Consider the following 17,858-nt stretch of genomic DNA (forward strand, 5'->3'; position numbering starts at 1 on the left):
TTCATATGCCCAATCAACAGTGCGATGACCCTTCATAAATCGCCTGTAAGTACAGATGGGTCAATTTACCGTTTTGCCCTGGTAGTTACATCTAACTTCTTAAATACCACTGATTCCTCTAATGAACAATCAGTCATAGTTCTACTATGACTGAGTCCTCTCTTCCAAAGAGAGGGTGTGACCACTATGTTCAAGATCTGGAATCAGCCCTTAAGGGAGCAATTTATTTACTTACCCCTGCTTCAGGGAAGGAGTGAATTTCATCTTTTGTAGCTGAGTTCCCAGCTTCTCAATCAGACGAATCCCCAAAGAGGTAGGCTTTTTTAGTTGGCAATCTAGCCACTCTGACCCATACTAATCAAAGGACCGCCCTCATAGACAAAAGTTCCCAACTCACTTAGGATTAAGGTCATGTTACCTATGGTCATTTTAGTGAAATGTAAGTCTCAATTATCAAAGGCATTAAATAAAGAGACTAATCATCTCATGGTCTGGTCTTATACAAACTCTTTGTATAAGATACTTCTACTTGCATGTCTTCACATGAATGGTCAGGATCAGACTATTTGTAGTAGTTTACAACACTTGTAACAAATACAAAGTGGGTCATATCCGTAGTGTCACCAAGATAAGATATCCTTCCTTTATCCATCTACTACAGACCATTTAGGTTATTACTTAAGGCATGATCCACTTGTATGTCTCACATACATGCTTAAGTTACATGAAATAACCACGGATCTTAGTTTATTGGATTTGAGTAAATGCTTATAAAATAACATTTATTTTATAATAACAATTTATTTACAAAATGTTTACAAACTACGAGACCACCGGGAGAATTAGGACAAGAATCCCAACAGTACCATTAGAGCTTCAAACTACAGGTCCATGAGGTCCCTTGGCAGCTCGAAAGGATTTAGTTGAGAATCGATTTTTGGATTAATTTGTTGTTCAAATTAATAGAGGGATTTAATTATATATGATATAATTAAATTATTTCAATTATATATGATATAATTGTCATAATGTATTTGATACATTATAGCTTAATGTGAGGAAATAAATATTTGAATGAGATTCAAATATATTTTCTATGAATGGGATTCATAGTTGTTAAATTTAATATAAATATGATATATATTAAATGTCATAAAATAGATAAAAGAAACTATAGTATATATTGTATGGGATACAATATTAAAACTATAGGTTATAATTATATTTGATATAACATATAATTTAATATAAATATAATATGATAAGTTAGTATCATGTTTATTTATATTATATATTTTTTTTAGATAATGGGGAAGGGAGTTACAACTCCCTTTCCCATCTAAAGTGGGTGGTTATCTTTTATGGTAAGAAGAATAAAAGAAAAATAGTTTTTCTTTTTCTTCAACGATTGAACAATTGTTGTTGAATGATTGAGAGTGAAAAAGACAGAAGCATTCTGTACTCTGTTTTGTGTTGCTAGAGTTCTCAATCTTCTTCCTCCTCCTTGTTAAACCTTTTCCCTCCTAACCAAAATAGTCAGAGTCCACCACTCCTGGGTTCTCATCCTGAGAATACCAAGGTAGCATCGTAGTTGTGTCCGGGTTTTGTTTGAGATATATCTTGAAGAAGGAATTCAAGAAGTTTGTGATTGTTCGAGGGAAGTTCGTGAAGAAAAGGTTCTTCAAAAGTAATATTTCTTGAACTATTTTCTTCTAAAAGCATGTTGTAATTTAATTTAAATGCATATCTATTTGTATGTTTACTGTAAACTTTGTATTCGATAAATTATGGAATTTGGTCGATCCGCTTCCAATCAAGGTACTCCTTATACGAGTTCCTTCAATATGCAGTTGACATATAGGTAGATCATGTTCAAGAAATAACCTAAAGATCTATAGTATATGGATACGGTTTGGTGTCTTATCCTGGTAACACTATGGACACAACCACTTTTTATTAGTTACAAAGGGTTTGATCCAAACCGTTTATGTGGAGACATGTGAGTGGGGTTATTATATACAAAGAGTTTGTATAAGATCAGACCGCAAAATATTTATTCTCTTTTTGTAAATCTGTTAATTGATGAGATCAACATTTCCTAGGATGATCGTGTGCAACTCGATCTTAATCCTAAGTGATTTATGAACTCTTGTCTATGAGGTCGGTCATTTGATTTGTACGGATGAGAGTGGACCAAGTTACTAACTCAGTAAGTCTACCATTTTAGGGAATTGACTAAATCGAGAGCTAAGAACATAACTTCACAAGATTGAATTCACTCCTTCTCGCACAGGGTAAGTAGATGAGTAGTTCTTTTAAGTGTTGGTTCCGGATCTTGAACAAGGGGCCCTACCCTCTCATTGATCCAAGAAGGACTTAGTTTATGGTTGGACCATAAACAAATTGTTCATTAGAAGAATCAGTAGTACTTGAAAATAGATACTTACAGGGGTAAAACAGATATTTGACCCAACTGTAATTATAAACAACTCGTGAGGGATTGATTTGCTTATCTTGATTATATTCATGGACACAAATTGTCATACAGTGCATAAGAGTTCAACTATGGGTCTATAGTGTTTTTCCCTATAGTTAATGAATGAAAGTTAATTTAATTAAAAATTTTAATTAATTAGTCTTGGATCATAAGAGTTTATAATATGTAGGTCTACAAAGTCTCCTTACTAGCTCATCATGGATCAATAAAGATCAAATAGATTGAAAAAAAAAATTGAAATGTTCAAATTTTTGGGAAATTAAAAATATTAATTGTATTGGGTACAATTAATTATATGATTTGTTATAAAGTTTATTTTGATGGAGTTAGGAATAAGAAAGCAGAAGAAATTAGATTCTTAAATGAAGGATCCCAAATTGAAGTGATGGAAGAAAGATCGTCCTAAATCCATTTTTGATTGAATGTAAATTTTACAGTAAATAAAGAACTAGATATGCAATTATATAAATTACAGCATGCTATTAAAAAGGTTTTAGACCTTATGTTTGAAGACTTTTCTTCAAGAATCCCTCGAACAGCACACGAACGTCTTGAAGAGACACAAAGGCTTTCTTGGTATTTTTAGGTAGAGAACCTAAGAGTGGACTCTAGCTATTTTGGAATGAGGGAATTTTAGTAGTAAAGAGGAAGGTTTGTTCACCAACAACTCAAACTCGCACATAGAAATTTCTGTTGTTTTTCAATCTCTCAATCAAAAACAGGTTGTTGAAGAAGGAGACTCTCACCTATCTTTCAGGAAAAAAAAAAACAAATACCATAACCACCCACTTATGTGGGTGGAGAGAAAAGAGGGGAAGGGAGTTGTAACTCCCTCTCACATTTCTATTTAAAATAAAATAAAAATGATACTTAATATATATAAATATAAATATGATAACTAACTTATCATATTATATATATATATATATTAAATTAGATGTTATATCAAATATAACATATAACCTATAGATTTAATATTGTATCACATACAATATAACATATAGTTTCTTTTATCTCTTATATGGCATTATATGGCATTTAATATAAATTACATTTATATTAAATGTAACAACTATGAATCTAATTCATATTAATAATATTTGAATCTTATTAAAATATTTATATCCTCTAAATTAACCTATAATGCATCAAATACATCATAATAATTATATCACATATAATTAAAATAACTTAATTATATCATATATAATTAAATCCCTCCTTTAATTTGAACAATTCAAATTAATCCAAAAATTGATTCGCATTTAATCCTATTGAGCTACCAAGGAGACCTCATGGACCTATAGCTTGAAGCTCCAACGGTACATGAATAATTAATTAAACTCTTTAATTAAATTATTCACCATTCGTTAACTGTCGGGCACTCCACTAAAGACCGACAGCTGCACTCTTTGCACTACAGATATATTTCTATGTCCATTGGATATAACCGATCAACAGTATGATGATCCTTCACAAATTGCTTGTAAGTACAACTAGGCCAAAATTACTGTTTTGCCCTTGTAGTTACATCTGACTCCTTAAGTACCACTGATCCCTCTAATGAACAATAGATCATAGTCCAACTATGACTAAACCCCTCTCGAGCCAGGAGAGAGTGTGGCGTCATTGTTTAAGCCCCGAAATCAACCCTTAAGGGAGCAATTTATCTACTTACCCCGACTTCAGCGAAGGAGTGAATTCCTTCTTGTGTAGCTGTGTTCCCAACTCCTCGATCAGATGAATCCCCAAAATGGTAGGCTTGTTGAGTCGGCGATCTGGCCACTCTCACCCATACAAATCAAAAGACCGCCCTCATAGGCAAAAGTTCACAACTCATTTAGGATTGAGGTCATGTTACCTATGGTCATCCTGGTGAAATGTAAGTCTCTATTATGAACGGTGTTATATAATGAGACTAAACATTTCGTGGTCTGGTCTTATCAAACTCTTAGAATATCCCCGCTCATATTTCTATACATGAATGATCGGGATCATATCATTTATAATATTTTACAACAATTTTAACACCTACAAAATGGGCCATACTCGTAGTGTCACCAGGATAAGGTACCCAGCCTTATCCATCTACTACATACCATTTAGATTATCACTTAAACATGATCCACCTGTATGTCTCTACATGCATGTTTAAATTACAAGATAACCTTGGATGTTAGTTTATTAATTTGTGGTTAATGTAACAAAAAAAGGGAATAAAATATCATATATTTTATTAAATAGACAATGAGTTTGTTCAATACAATTTACAAACTATAGAACCCTACGAGATTTAGGGCATCAACCCCAACATTAAGCACTATAATTATATTAATTTAAGGATTGGGCATGCATGTTCAAAACTGGAAGAAAAAACCAGAGTTTGATGAACAAACCTTAGTGTAGCTCGAAATTGAAGCTGTCCTTTAATTGTATTTGATCATGAACAGTTTTCCAGTCTTAGAATGGATTGTGGAATCCAAATTTGTGATGAACTTGAAGGAAAAAAGGAGTTTGAGAGAGAGTTTGAGTTTAAAGTATTTTGAGAGATTAATTCAGCTTCACAAGCCAGCAAAAGATCCTAATCTCAGCAATTCATTCTTCTATTTAAAGAAGAATTCATGCAGCATTAATCTCATCTCTAATTGACGGCAAATTAAACACCAAATTTGTGGAATTTTAGGTGTTTCAAAGAGGTTAATTTGGGATAAAACCACAAACATATTTTTGAATTTCCAAAAATCGAAATTTGAATTAATTCAAATAATTAATAATAATTATATACAGGGGACTTTTTAAATATAAAAAATATTTACACTTTATAGCAAAAAAATTTTAAAGTATAAAACACTTTTGTAACTTTTTGCTATAAAATGTAAATATTTTTTGGATTTTTCTATTTATAAGAATTTCCCTTATATAAACTTAATTTTTAAAAAAAATAAATAATTAATTAAACAATTTAGTTAATAATAATTTAATATCAAATATTAAATTACAATTTTTTAAAATAATTAATTAAACAATTTAATTAATAATATTAATTTAATATCAAATATTAAATTAATTAATAACACCAATCCCGATCATGAATCACCATTCATGTATACAATATTTAAATCATATTTAAATATTTTCAACTCTCCAAATTGTTTAATTCATAATTTAACAATAATACGTTAAGTATATCGAATATATTTAAGCTTACTCCCTAAGTCGAATTTGAGCAATTCAAATTCTCTCATCACACTATTCTAAGATTTAGTCCGTTATGAGCTAACAGAGAGATCTAATGAACCTATAGATCATGAGCTCCAACGATCCGAGATTAACCGGCTAAACTCTTTAGCCTAGCTAACCAACGTTCGTAAATTGTCGAAACACTCTACTATAGCCTAGTAGCTGCAATCTCCTCACTGTAGATATATTTTTGTCCACTCTATATAACCATGATTAGTAAGTTGATTCTATAATGAATAATTATTCGCAATTACAACTGGATCAAAATTATCGTTTTACCCCTGTAATTACATCTTGTTCCTTAAGTCCCACTGATTTTATAATGAACCATTGGTTTGTGGTCTAACCACCAAACCAAGTTCCTCTCGAGCCAATGAGAGGGTGAGACCTCTTGTTCAAAACCTGGAGTTAGCATTTAAGAGAACAACCTATCTACTATCTCTAAAGTCAGGTAGGAGTGAATTTCATCTTGCAAGACTATGTTCCCAGTTACCTACCCGGTCTTATCCCTAAAATTGGGGGCTTATTGAATCGATGAACTCAGGTCACTCTCACCCATGTAGATTAAAGAATAACCCCTGAAGAAACAGAAATTCATAGTTAGGTTAGGATTAAGAACGAGTTACCTAGGTCATCGTATTGAAATGTTAGTCTTAACAGTAAACGACATTATAAAGTAAAAGTGACTGTTTCGCAGTCCAGTCTTATGAAAACTCATTGTATAGGACGTCTACACTCGCATGTCTCCACATGAAAGATTTAGGATCACATTGTTTGTATCAAATACAAAGTGGGTTCTATCCATAGTGTCCCAGAATAAGGTACCCAGCCTAATCCTTATACTATAGACCATTTTAACTACTACTCGAACTTGATCCACTATGTCTCCACATATAATTCAAGTATTCATGTTATAGTCAGGGGCTCTTATTTTATTGGATTTAGGGTTTTTTAAGTGCAATTCACGTATTCAATACATCTTTATTGAATAAACCTCAATAACAACTTTATCGAAAAATAGAATTCGTTTATTGTTTATAAACACAAGTTTTTGAACATAAAACCCAACATATTTGAATGTGATTCAAATTATAACTTTATAATATGGAGGATTAATTTATTTGAATATGATTCAAATAATTAATTGTTTATTTGGATGAGATCCATATAAATAAATAAATTATTTAATTTGAATAAGATTCGAATTGAATATTTATTGGGAGAATTAATTTATTTGAATATGATTCAAGTAATTAATTATGAGATTCAAATTAAAGAGATAATGTAGAGAATAAATATTTAAATCCATTTAATATGAGATTTTAAATGAATAGTTATCTTTTAATATTGGATATTAGTAGATAATTAAAATACTACAAAGAATAGATATTTTAATATGATAAATATTTAAAACCATTTAATATGAGATATTTATTGGGTAAATATCTTTTAATATTGGATAATAATAGATATTAATTTAAAAATATCTGCAGATGGGTTATCCTAATAGGATTAGGAGTAACACCTATTAGGAGTAACCTGGTGGAGTTCTACAAATAGAGCTCTAGTGAGTCCTCATGGCACTTACTTCTATACATTCTACCATCTACAAGAATAATCTCTATGTTTACTTTGAAACTCTCCCTCTAGAAATTCCCTCAATTTTCTTAGAAAAGTTTTAAGAAAATTCTTCTTCCATATTCCCTATATTTTTTTAATAAACAGTTCCCACATGTCGAATCCTTGTCAGAGTATGCAAGTTCCAACTGTGCATCAGCAAAAGTATATTGCTTAACCTTTTCTTGATTATTTGTATTAATTCGTTCAAATAAACAAAGAATACAATCACACGCTTCCGGATTCAATTTCCTTCAATTGGTATTAGAGTTAATCTTTGATTTTTTATTCGAATTAAAAATCAAGAATAGTAGGTTGCTTTTGAAATTGATGCATGAGATGTATATGATTTTAATTGTGGTTTCAAATTGGTTGTTTAGGCTTTTGGCTTTTAGATTTACCGTTTTAATTGATGAGAATAATGTAAATTGAGTCTATAAGTTCGTCTCATTCGTGGCAAAAAGTTTTTGTGAAGAAAACCTAGAAAAACGGAGATGAAAACGAACACATCGAAGACGTTTTGTGAATGGTGTCGCATTTGTGGAAAAAAGTTCTCTGAATAGCGTAATTAGGATAATTCCAAATTAAATGCATGTAGAAATTCTCTTTTATTTAAATATAAATGTTATATTTCAATTGTTAGGATAATTCCTAGTTAAATGCATGTAGAGAATTTCTTTTATTTGAATATAAATGTTATATTTAAATTGTTAAGATGATTCCTAGTTCAATGTATGTAGAGATTTTATTTAAATAAATGTTACATTTAAATTGTTAGGATAATTCTTAATTGTGTGCACGTAGAGATTCTCTTTAAATATAAGTGTTATATTTAAATTGTTAAGATAATTCATAATTTTATGCATGTAGAGATTCTCTTTAATTTTAAATATAAGTGTTATATTTAAATTGTTGTAGAGATTCATATAGAGATTTTTATTTAATTAAAATACAAGTGTTATATTAAATAATAAAATAAAGAATTAAGTAAGATTGCATCTTTAGATAAAGATAATTTTAATTAAATTTTAAATAGTTTAAACTTTTAAATTATCTTTATAATTTTCTAATGAGATTAGAAATATTGCATGCTTCCTGATAAGACTAAGATCTTGCTTAGTTTAAGATAAAATTGATTTTAATTTATTCTTCCATTTTTCAATGAGATTAGAAAGATTGCACGCTTCTCTAACGAGGTTAGGTTCTTACTTGATAAAGATAAAATTGCTTCAATTTTAAATAGTTTAAAATTTTGATTTATCTTTATTAAAATTATAATGAGAAAAGTAAATTGCATGATTATCTAATGAGATTAGATTAAATTAGATCTTTTAATTTAGTTTTAAATTTTTTAGAATGAGTAAATTAAGATTTTAATAATAAAATGTTGCCTATAAGGGAACCCTGTCTAAGGAAGGTTCTGTAACGAAACACTCCTATCTGAGAACTGACCTGAGAATTAATTTAATCAAACTTTCATTATAACATAATGTGATTAGTTTATTAAAGAGTTTAACAAACTTGAATATTTCACATTATGCCAACAATCCAAACATAAAAGTTATGTTCGAGGAAAACAAAACTAAAACTTGGATAAATAATTTAGCCTAAGTTTGTGTGAGTAATCAAACCCCTATTTCAAAATACTTAATGGATATATATATATATATATATATATATATATATATATATATATGATATGGCATCTCTCCTGCGATCTCAAGAAATATTCACACAATGAGACTCATACTTTATCACACCCCTTCTCAGACTACCTTCTTATCACACCCCTTCTCAGACTACCTTCTTAACCTATATACAGTACCAAACAACTTTACTTAGATTTATACTACAACGATTCCATCTAGGGTTCTACCATTCCCCTTAATATGAACATGATAGTTTTGATACTTAGAAAATACATGATGGACCATGTAAGCTTCTTCTGTTTCTTTGGGATCTTTGAGCCTTGTAACATACTGCCAGATCAAGTAGACTCCAAGAAATTGACCGTTACTTAGGGGAAATGAAAACATACTTAAATAATAAACATGACATAGAAACATAATTTGCTTAATAAAATATGTATTTCTATGTCCCAAGGTTAAAAGAACAATACTATTTTCGTGAAAGAATATAACATTTCTGTGAGTATTTTAAACCTCAGGAAATTTCATGGGGCCACCTGGTGTGATTAAGGAAACTGAATGAGCTGTGGAGTGAAATAAGTTGGCAGAGGCTTCAGATTTTGCATATTTTGTGAACTTTAGTATAAATTGGTTTTAAAAAACGTTGTGTATAATTATACATCGGTTCTATGGTGTAGTGGTTAGCACTCTGGACTTTGAATCCAGCGACCTGCGTTCGACTCCCGGTAGGACCTTTAATTCTAGAATATTTATGACCCATTGTGAACAACTTAAGAAAGGTGTCAAGTTATATACTTTTTGATATAAATTCCTTGTCAAGAATTTTATCGAACTTGACAACTGTGACATGTCAAATATATCTTGATGTTAACTACATATCATATGTGGTAATTTTTTATTTTTCAAATTATTATTGACAAGTTTATCACATTTTCAATGTAATGTATGTCTTTTTTTTTTTTTGGGGGGGGGGGGTAAATTATAAAAAATAGATAAATAAATAAATACCTTTGAACGTCACACTTTGTGTCAAAAATACTCTTAAACTTTCAAAAATAGTTTTAAAAAATAGTCTTACCATTAGTTTTGAATGGAAACCATTAATGTATTGTTTCAAAAATACACTTGAACTGTCAAAAGTTTCAAAAATACTCTTTAACTTAAAGAAAACATAATACCCATATTGTTTATCTACATCCCATTTCCTCTTTCTCTCTACCTTTAATCTATGACCTAACATGTCTCTATTTCTCTCCAATTTTTTCTCCCATCTAACTCTCTTCTTGTTAATTGTTTGACTTTTGATTTGGTTATCTCATAAAAAATATATTTTTCCCTTCAATTAAGGTATATAGAATGGAAACAATAAGGGAACTACTTTAAGTGCATGTGTTTTAACTAGATTGTACATTAATCGTTGAGTATGTGTTAATAGCTAAAGATGACCTTTTTGAATTTTACTATTTACCATTCTGGTAAGTTTTAAAGGAAAATTTTGATTTTAGAAATTTGTGATATTTTGTGAAATTTTATGCTTTAATTTGAATTCTGGTTTGTATTTTGTTGTGAGAAAATCGAGGTAAGAATTGGATAAATAGGAGAAAAATGAGAGTATTTATATGATAAAAAAATATGATACCTATATAATTTGTTTTAAAATCGATTCTTTTCGAACTTAAGAAAACTTTAAACAAATTGATCATTATACTAACAATAGAAGTATTTTTAAACTTTCTTTTATAAGGTCAAGAGTATCAATGCAAATTTTGAAAGTTCAAGGATAATTTTTAAATTAATATGAACTGTTTTTGTTCATCAACTAATAGTAAGTGTACTTTTGAAGTTTTTTTATGTTTAAAGGTATTTTTGAAACCTTTGAACATTTAAATATATTTTTTAAACAAAACGCTAATAATTTTCATTCAAAATAATGGTAAGGATATTGTTTAACTATTTTTGAAAGCTTAAAGGCTTTTTTGAAACTCTCGAAAGTTCAAAGATATTTTTGACACAAAATGCAAAGTTTAGAGGTATTTTGTATAATTTAGCCTTTATATTTAAATTAAATATTTCAATTCATATTCTCACATCCTACCTTATATTTCAACAATTTGATGTCCGGAAGACAATTGCCTTCCCTTTCTTTTCACCACTAGTACAAAATTTGGAGTAGACCATGATAATTATGACAATGAACATATTGTTTCGACCAGGATTTTAGGATCATAATTTATTCTAGTATAATCAAGGTTACCAATTTTAGGATCATAAATTATTCTAGGATCACAATTTTAGCGGGGGACATTTTATAAAACAATATGTGGGACAGGTAATGAATATCATGTGGGATAAGATGAAGAACAAGGTTACCAATAGCCAAGAACACACTTAAAAAATATAGCCAACATCAAAGCTCTAACAGGAAGTTTGGTTGTTATCTATTCTTCCATGGTATATATGGTTGATTGGAGATTTTGATCAATTCCTTAAGGCCACCTCTTCCCGAGCCTTGAACCAATATCCAAAACATGACAAAGAAAGACTTTGGGAATGACATAAAGAACTCGGTCAAGAGCTTGCAAGACCCTTGGGTGTTTGGCGCGCAGGTTTAGAATTTTAAGTTTGTGAATGTTAAGTATGTGGATTAGGCTGAGAGGTTTAAGTAGCCCGGGTTTAAGAAAATTGAAATGCAAGTTTTTGAAGTCTAGATTTAAGAAGCCTGTGTTTGGGTTGCAGACTTAAATCTAGGAATGAAGTGCAGACTTATAAATCTTTAGTTTATGAAATATTTTCTTGTATTTAATCATTGATTAGATTTTAGACTAGTTTAAATTTGTCATAATATTTTTTTAAAAAAAAATTGAAATAGAGATTTTGGCTAAAATTATAATTTTATTTAATCTATTATTTTAATAATTTGATATTTTAATTTTACTAGATTTTGAAATAAAATTTCATAGACTTTTGTCACTTTAACTAATTTAAAAAATGGTCTTTTTTAATATCATTTTCATTTTTTTTTTACCATAATACGCTAATTGAAATAAACTAGTATTTTAATATCAAATTTATTTTTTTTATCAAATTACATTTGAAGAATAAAAAATCATAAAGTTTTAGTTTTAGTTTTTATTTGATCACAAAGTTGTTTTAAATATTTTAAACCTTTATGTTTAGAAAATGATTCTAAGTCTTCAAGTTAGTTAAATTAACTGACAAGAAAATGAAAATGATATTAAATTAAATTAGGGTTTTCTACATATATAGCCTAAATAAATATATCTATTCAATTTTAGTCTAATAACGTGTTTGGAATGATTTAGAAAAAAATAATCTTTCAAAAATTTATTTTTATTTAAATGCTTTTGATTTAAAAAAATAAAAATAAAAAACAACTCCTTAGAAAAAACATGTATTGTAATTCTTCTTTTAAACAAATTTGTCTAGTTTGTTATATACTAAAAGTGTTTTTATTAATGTTTTTCAAGATTGGTCGATGGTGGTTGGAGTTGCCGATGGATGCCGAAGGTTGGTCGATAACGGTCACCGAGGTGATGGCTAGAGGTTGGCTGACGACGGTTACCGAGGTGGCGGTCGAAGTTGGTCGTTCGTCGGAGGTGGCGACCAGAGTTAGTCGGCAACATTCACTGGAGATGGTTACAAAAGTTGGTTGGCAATGTTCGTCGGAAGATGGTAGTCATAGTTAGTCAGTGGCGATCGCGAAAGGTGGTGTCTGTAGATTGGCCGACATACTTCCTAGATTAAATTAGAGGAGAAAAAAAAGAGGGGATAACTCGTGGGTTTGAATAGTAGTATTTACTATTCAAACCGTATTTACTATTCAAACCCATGGAAAAAAATTGTAAAAAGCCAAGGCTCCCTATATCCATGTCTCAAGCAAGAATTAGACTTAGAATACCTAACCATCCAATACCAATCCTCGAAACAAATACCCTAAAAGACTTGAATGTGAAATTGCATACAGATGACCCATTCAATTTCACATGCACACAAAGAAGCAAGTTCTTGAAAGTCTTTCATAGTATATGGTTGATTGGAGATTTATCAAGGGCTTTCTATACATGGTCTAATTACATAATTATCTAAACTTTCATAGGCTATTATTTTACACCAATATTATATAGCATTTATATTTCAGCCCTCAAACTATTTAAACATTTACAAAAGAAAACAAGAAAAATCATAAAGGAAAACTAAACTTTCATCTATTATAAATTTAACAAAAGAAAATTGAATTTTACTTGACCCTAAACCCTCTTACCCCAAATTTTTCTCTCCCTCACCCACCACCTATGGTACCTTCCCCATCTTCTCTCCCCTTCTCCATTTTTCTTTTCCCACTACCAGCGATGACCCCTTACCAGCAGTGCCCTCAAAACGATATGCTTCAAGCGCAACGAATCTAAGGTGAAGCACCAACGGACGGCGCCAGATCTAAGGTCAGAACCGCGGCCTGAGGTTGCAAAGCTCCACAAACGGGCGTTCACGATAGATATGGGTTGATTGACGCCTAAACTAGGCTGGGCCATGCTAGATCTAGTGGGCGGAAGGTTGCAGAGCTCTACTGATGGACGACAAATGTGGGCAGAGCACGATTCCACGGTGCTGGTGGTGTTGCTTCTAAGCTGGAGATCGTCATTGCTCCCAAGCGACATAAGACTACTGCAACTACGAGAGGGAATGTCTCCAAGTGCAAGTCTAGGGCAGAAAGAGGAATCACACGACGTTTATTATGACGAATTCGGCGAAGTTTCGGCAGAAGGTACATCAAGCCACTGTAGTTAGATTTGGTAACTTGCAAATCCAGATTACGCAGGTTCTTAAGCCGAAATCTCAAAGGCCTACTGCTAGCTTCGTCGGTTGGACGGTTTCACACACTATCGTCAGATTCAATTTGATAATCACCCGCGCACATGAAAGTCACGTGTGCTATACTAAAAATTTCCATCAACGAAAGATCTAAATCCATTAGAAAATAAAAAGATATGGATGCTTGATGAAATAGTTCCTTTTTTAATTTAACTTTTAGAATCTATTTCCTACTTCAGGATCCCTCCTACTAACTAGAATCAAAGAATTAGAAGATCTGTTTCACCCAAAATATGATTCCTTATGAATTATAATCAAATTTCTTTGGGTTGTTTACCAATATTAGTAGTTGATGATTATTCAATTAGAACCATTTTTGAATTCACCTCAAATTTAAGTCTAAAATAAGTAAGTTTGTTGATTAAAGAGTAATTGGCCTGTTACAGGGAATCTTTAGATACCAGTTCCAAGGAGCATCGAACGCGAAAGTAAAGTTGCATGCTTACTCCCATCCCCTTTTACTTATGTATTTCCAAGAAAATCATGATCACTATCTCGATCAATTTCACATTGATCAAGGTGGATATTCGAATCTCCAAACGACTTTCTTCAACTGCCCCCGATCCAATAGTCAAAGATAATCAAAGTTTAGGTTCTTCCTCTTTCTCAGCCAATTCTTGACCACTTTATCACCTTAATATCAAGGAAGGCCACCCCAGTATCATGAACACAGAGAGCCGATTGTAACAACTTTGATGCTGTCATGTACAAGTCCTCACATTTCTTTGGATTATTTGTCTCTCACATTCTTCATTCAGATAAGTAAGAGTAGAAGTAACCCCTAAAACGATATGAAATCTTTGCTTCCATGAACTGGAGTTTCTGTATAGAATATTGCCAAAGCTTCCATTGGGCGTCCTCCATTAGGGTTTCGAGCTCAAGGGAAGGAAGAGTTTTCAGGTGAAAAAAAAGTGATATATGGTCTCATATATATCTCTCCTTGGCTCCTTGGGCTTGGTTTGAGACATGAAGGCTTCAAGCTTTAGACTTTTCGACCAAATGTTTCACTGAAGCAAATCGATATATTTGATAGCCTTAGATACATTCGTTAAGCAATTATCGGGCTTTATGCAGAAAACGAGTAAGTACCTCGATTCAATGGAGTAGGTTCGTTGGGTATTCATTCTGGGTAGAAAGAAGAATAAAATTAAAATATGGAGTATATATTATATAACAACCTTAAATCTATACTTGTTCTAAATGCATTTGAAATAACCTCATATATAACTTAAATAAATTCCGTATATATACATTAAAAAAAACACAAATGAAAACAATGATTTGTAATCATAATTTTGCATTAAATGTAGTCAACCAAAATTGGGAACTCTAAATTTTAAATCAAAATCCGAAATTTATAAGTATATATATATATATATTAGCAAAATTGTATATATATGTCAAAGTATATGTAATATATATATATCAATAGAAACGTGGCTAAAATTAAAATATGGAGTATATATTATATAACAACCTTAAATTTTTACTTCTTCTAAAGGCATTTGAACTAACTCCATATTTGAACTTACATTTATGTATTTGAAATAAACAAAGTTAGAAGACAAATCTTGAATATCCATAAATAATACAAGGAAGAACCTACCATCGAACACAAAAAAAAATGGAATTCTAACCATAAATCGAAGGAAGCTCAAGCATAATTAGCATATCATATTAGGATATACCATATTAAGTAATAAATAAAATAAGAAATCATTAATGAGAACTCATAATTAATTATGACATATATACACTATAATGATTATTCAAACATAAAAGCTCTAAATAATTAATATTAAATACGGTTTGAATTTTTTAAATATTTTAACTATAAAATAATACAAATTTTTCATATGAGAGGGGATGTATCACAAGATTAAAATTATCCCAAAGAAAAAAATTACACAGAAATATACTTATAAAATATAATTAAAGTTGAGATATTCATAAATCTTTTATTTATCAATTCCTTGAATGCCTCTTAAGCCCTTTTGGTGAAGGTTTTAGCCCTTTTGGTAAAGGTTTTAGACCTTTTGGTGGAGGTTTTTCATACTATCGACTCATTTTAAAGGGTTCTAATCACCCTAACCCAATTTTAAAAGTACTATTTTTAAATATAGAAAAATGAAACAAAATATTTATAAAATATAGCAAAATTTTAAAACTATCAGTGATAGATGCTAATAGAATTAATAGTCACTCTGATACCATTTGAGGTGTGGATCAAATATGGAAGAAGCGGACATGTGGTGTGTGTGGCAAGAAGAATGTGGAGTAAATTGTTTTGGTGGAAGTATGCATGGATGACACGTGACAAATATGGAAATTGAAAATGATTATTATGGAATGGAATGAATGAGTATGTTGGTATGGAATGATGCAAAGTTTAATTTAATATGTGATTAAAATGATGATGAAGTTGGTGTAAATTGCAAGTTAATAAAACAAAACTAAATTAATTATTGGAATTGATAAACAAAGATTAATATAAGAAATAAAGAAAGATTGATGAACTTGAAATCGATGAACAAAATTGATGTAGGAAATATAAACTTACTTGAAATGTTTAGGAGAAACGAAGAACTTTTGGGAGGAGAAAATGAAGAACTTCTTTATTTTTCAACAAAAGGTACAAAGTTCTCTCCCTTTTCTCTCAAGGCAAAAACTTGTAAAAACATAACATAACCTGCCCCCCTCGATTCATACTAAACTTCCTTTATAGTGTTAGGAAGCTTACCATGAATTACATTCCGTGGACATGTTCTAAGACACATGTCACATAAAATCTAAAAACCGAACATTTGTACAAGACACATAACACGTACAAGCTAAAAACTAAACATTTGTACAATACATCGACACTTAAGTTTGACACGTGTTGTCTTCAATTGGAGTTTGTCGTCTACTTATTTGATTGAGCTGACATGTGGATGTGACTCATAAAGTTTGCAAATTCGTTGTCATCCTCTTCTTTTTGAATGTTTGATGTATTTTCTTCTTGGCTAGTAATGGATGAGGATGAAATTTGTTGAATTATAATCTTGAGGTCTTCTTCATTGGATACTTGTGCCATTGCGGCCATCAGTCTTGATTTTTGAGTAAAAAATTGTTGTTCTTTTGTACGTTTGGCTTCATATTGTCGGGATAGATGGAAAACCATCTGTCCATCACATTTTTTGCAGCGATGGCTGTGTTGAATTTGTCCCACCACTTGATTCGATATGAACGAGATAGGCGGGAGATGCAATTTGATTCTAAAACTGAATAATTCCAGCAAAAGATCCATGCTAGATGAAATTAATTTGAAAAACGTAAAGTTAAGTCAAAAGAATTTGAGAAAACATTATTTGAAAAGTATATAAAACCTTCAAGGATTGGATATGGGAAGATAGCCTCATTAAGGCCAAATATGTCCCACCAATCATTAAACCATAATGGAAAATTTTGAATACATGTTTTGTCAAACATTATGAACTAAGAATGATTAAAATTGTTTAGCCAAAACATATTGTACCAAGCATTTTGATAATCAATGTATGAATAGGTTTATGGAGAAAATTGATGAGAAAATCTTTTTTCAGTATAAACGCTTTGATTCCATTTTGTTGGAGTTAGAACACGAAGAATTCTAACTTTTGAAAAGACAATTTTATTTGGGTCATCTTGATTCTTATTATGGGTGATTTCAATTGAGTCGGTATCAACAAGAATAAATTCATAGAATAAACGAGTTTTTTAAGGACGAGTTGGAATATAATGGAAATTTGACAGAAATGTTTTTTGAATTGTTTCATTCATAGATTTACCTATGAATTCTGGTTCAAGAATTGTAATGTATGAGGTTTGGGTTTTATTATGGTAAGAAGTAGATGAAGTTGATTGGTAATTAAAAGTTTTATTTGAGGGTATAATTTTTAAATTTTGAGAGTTTGTAATGGCTTGGATATAGGTGGTTGGAGGAG

General features: G+C 30.6%; 1 non-coding gene across 1 annotated transcript; it reads left to right on the top strand.

Annotated features, from left to right (window-relative positions):
- Nucleotides 1–9,665: 9,665 nt before the first annotated feature.
- On the top strand, nt 9,666–9,737 carry TRNAQ-UUG (transfer RNA glutamine (anticodon UUG)). The gene has a single exon. It is a non-coding gene; the product is annotated as a tRNA-Gln (tRNA).
- Nucleotides 9,738–17,858: the final 8,121 nt, after the last annotated feature.

The sequence above is a fragment of the Benincasa hispida genome, chromosome 5, assembly GCF_027475165.1.
Source record: "Benincasa hispida cultivar pf3 chromosome 5, pf3_genome.v1.1, whole genome shotgun sequence".
NCBI classification, from domain to species: Eukaryota; Viridiplantae; Streptophyta; class Magnoliopsida; order Cucurbitales; family Cucurbitaceae; genus Benincasa; species Benincasa hispida.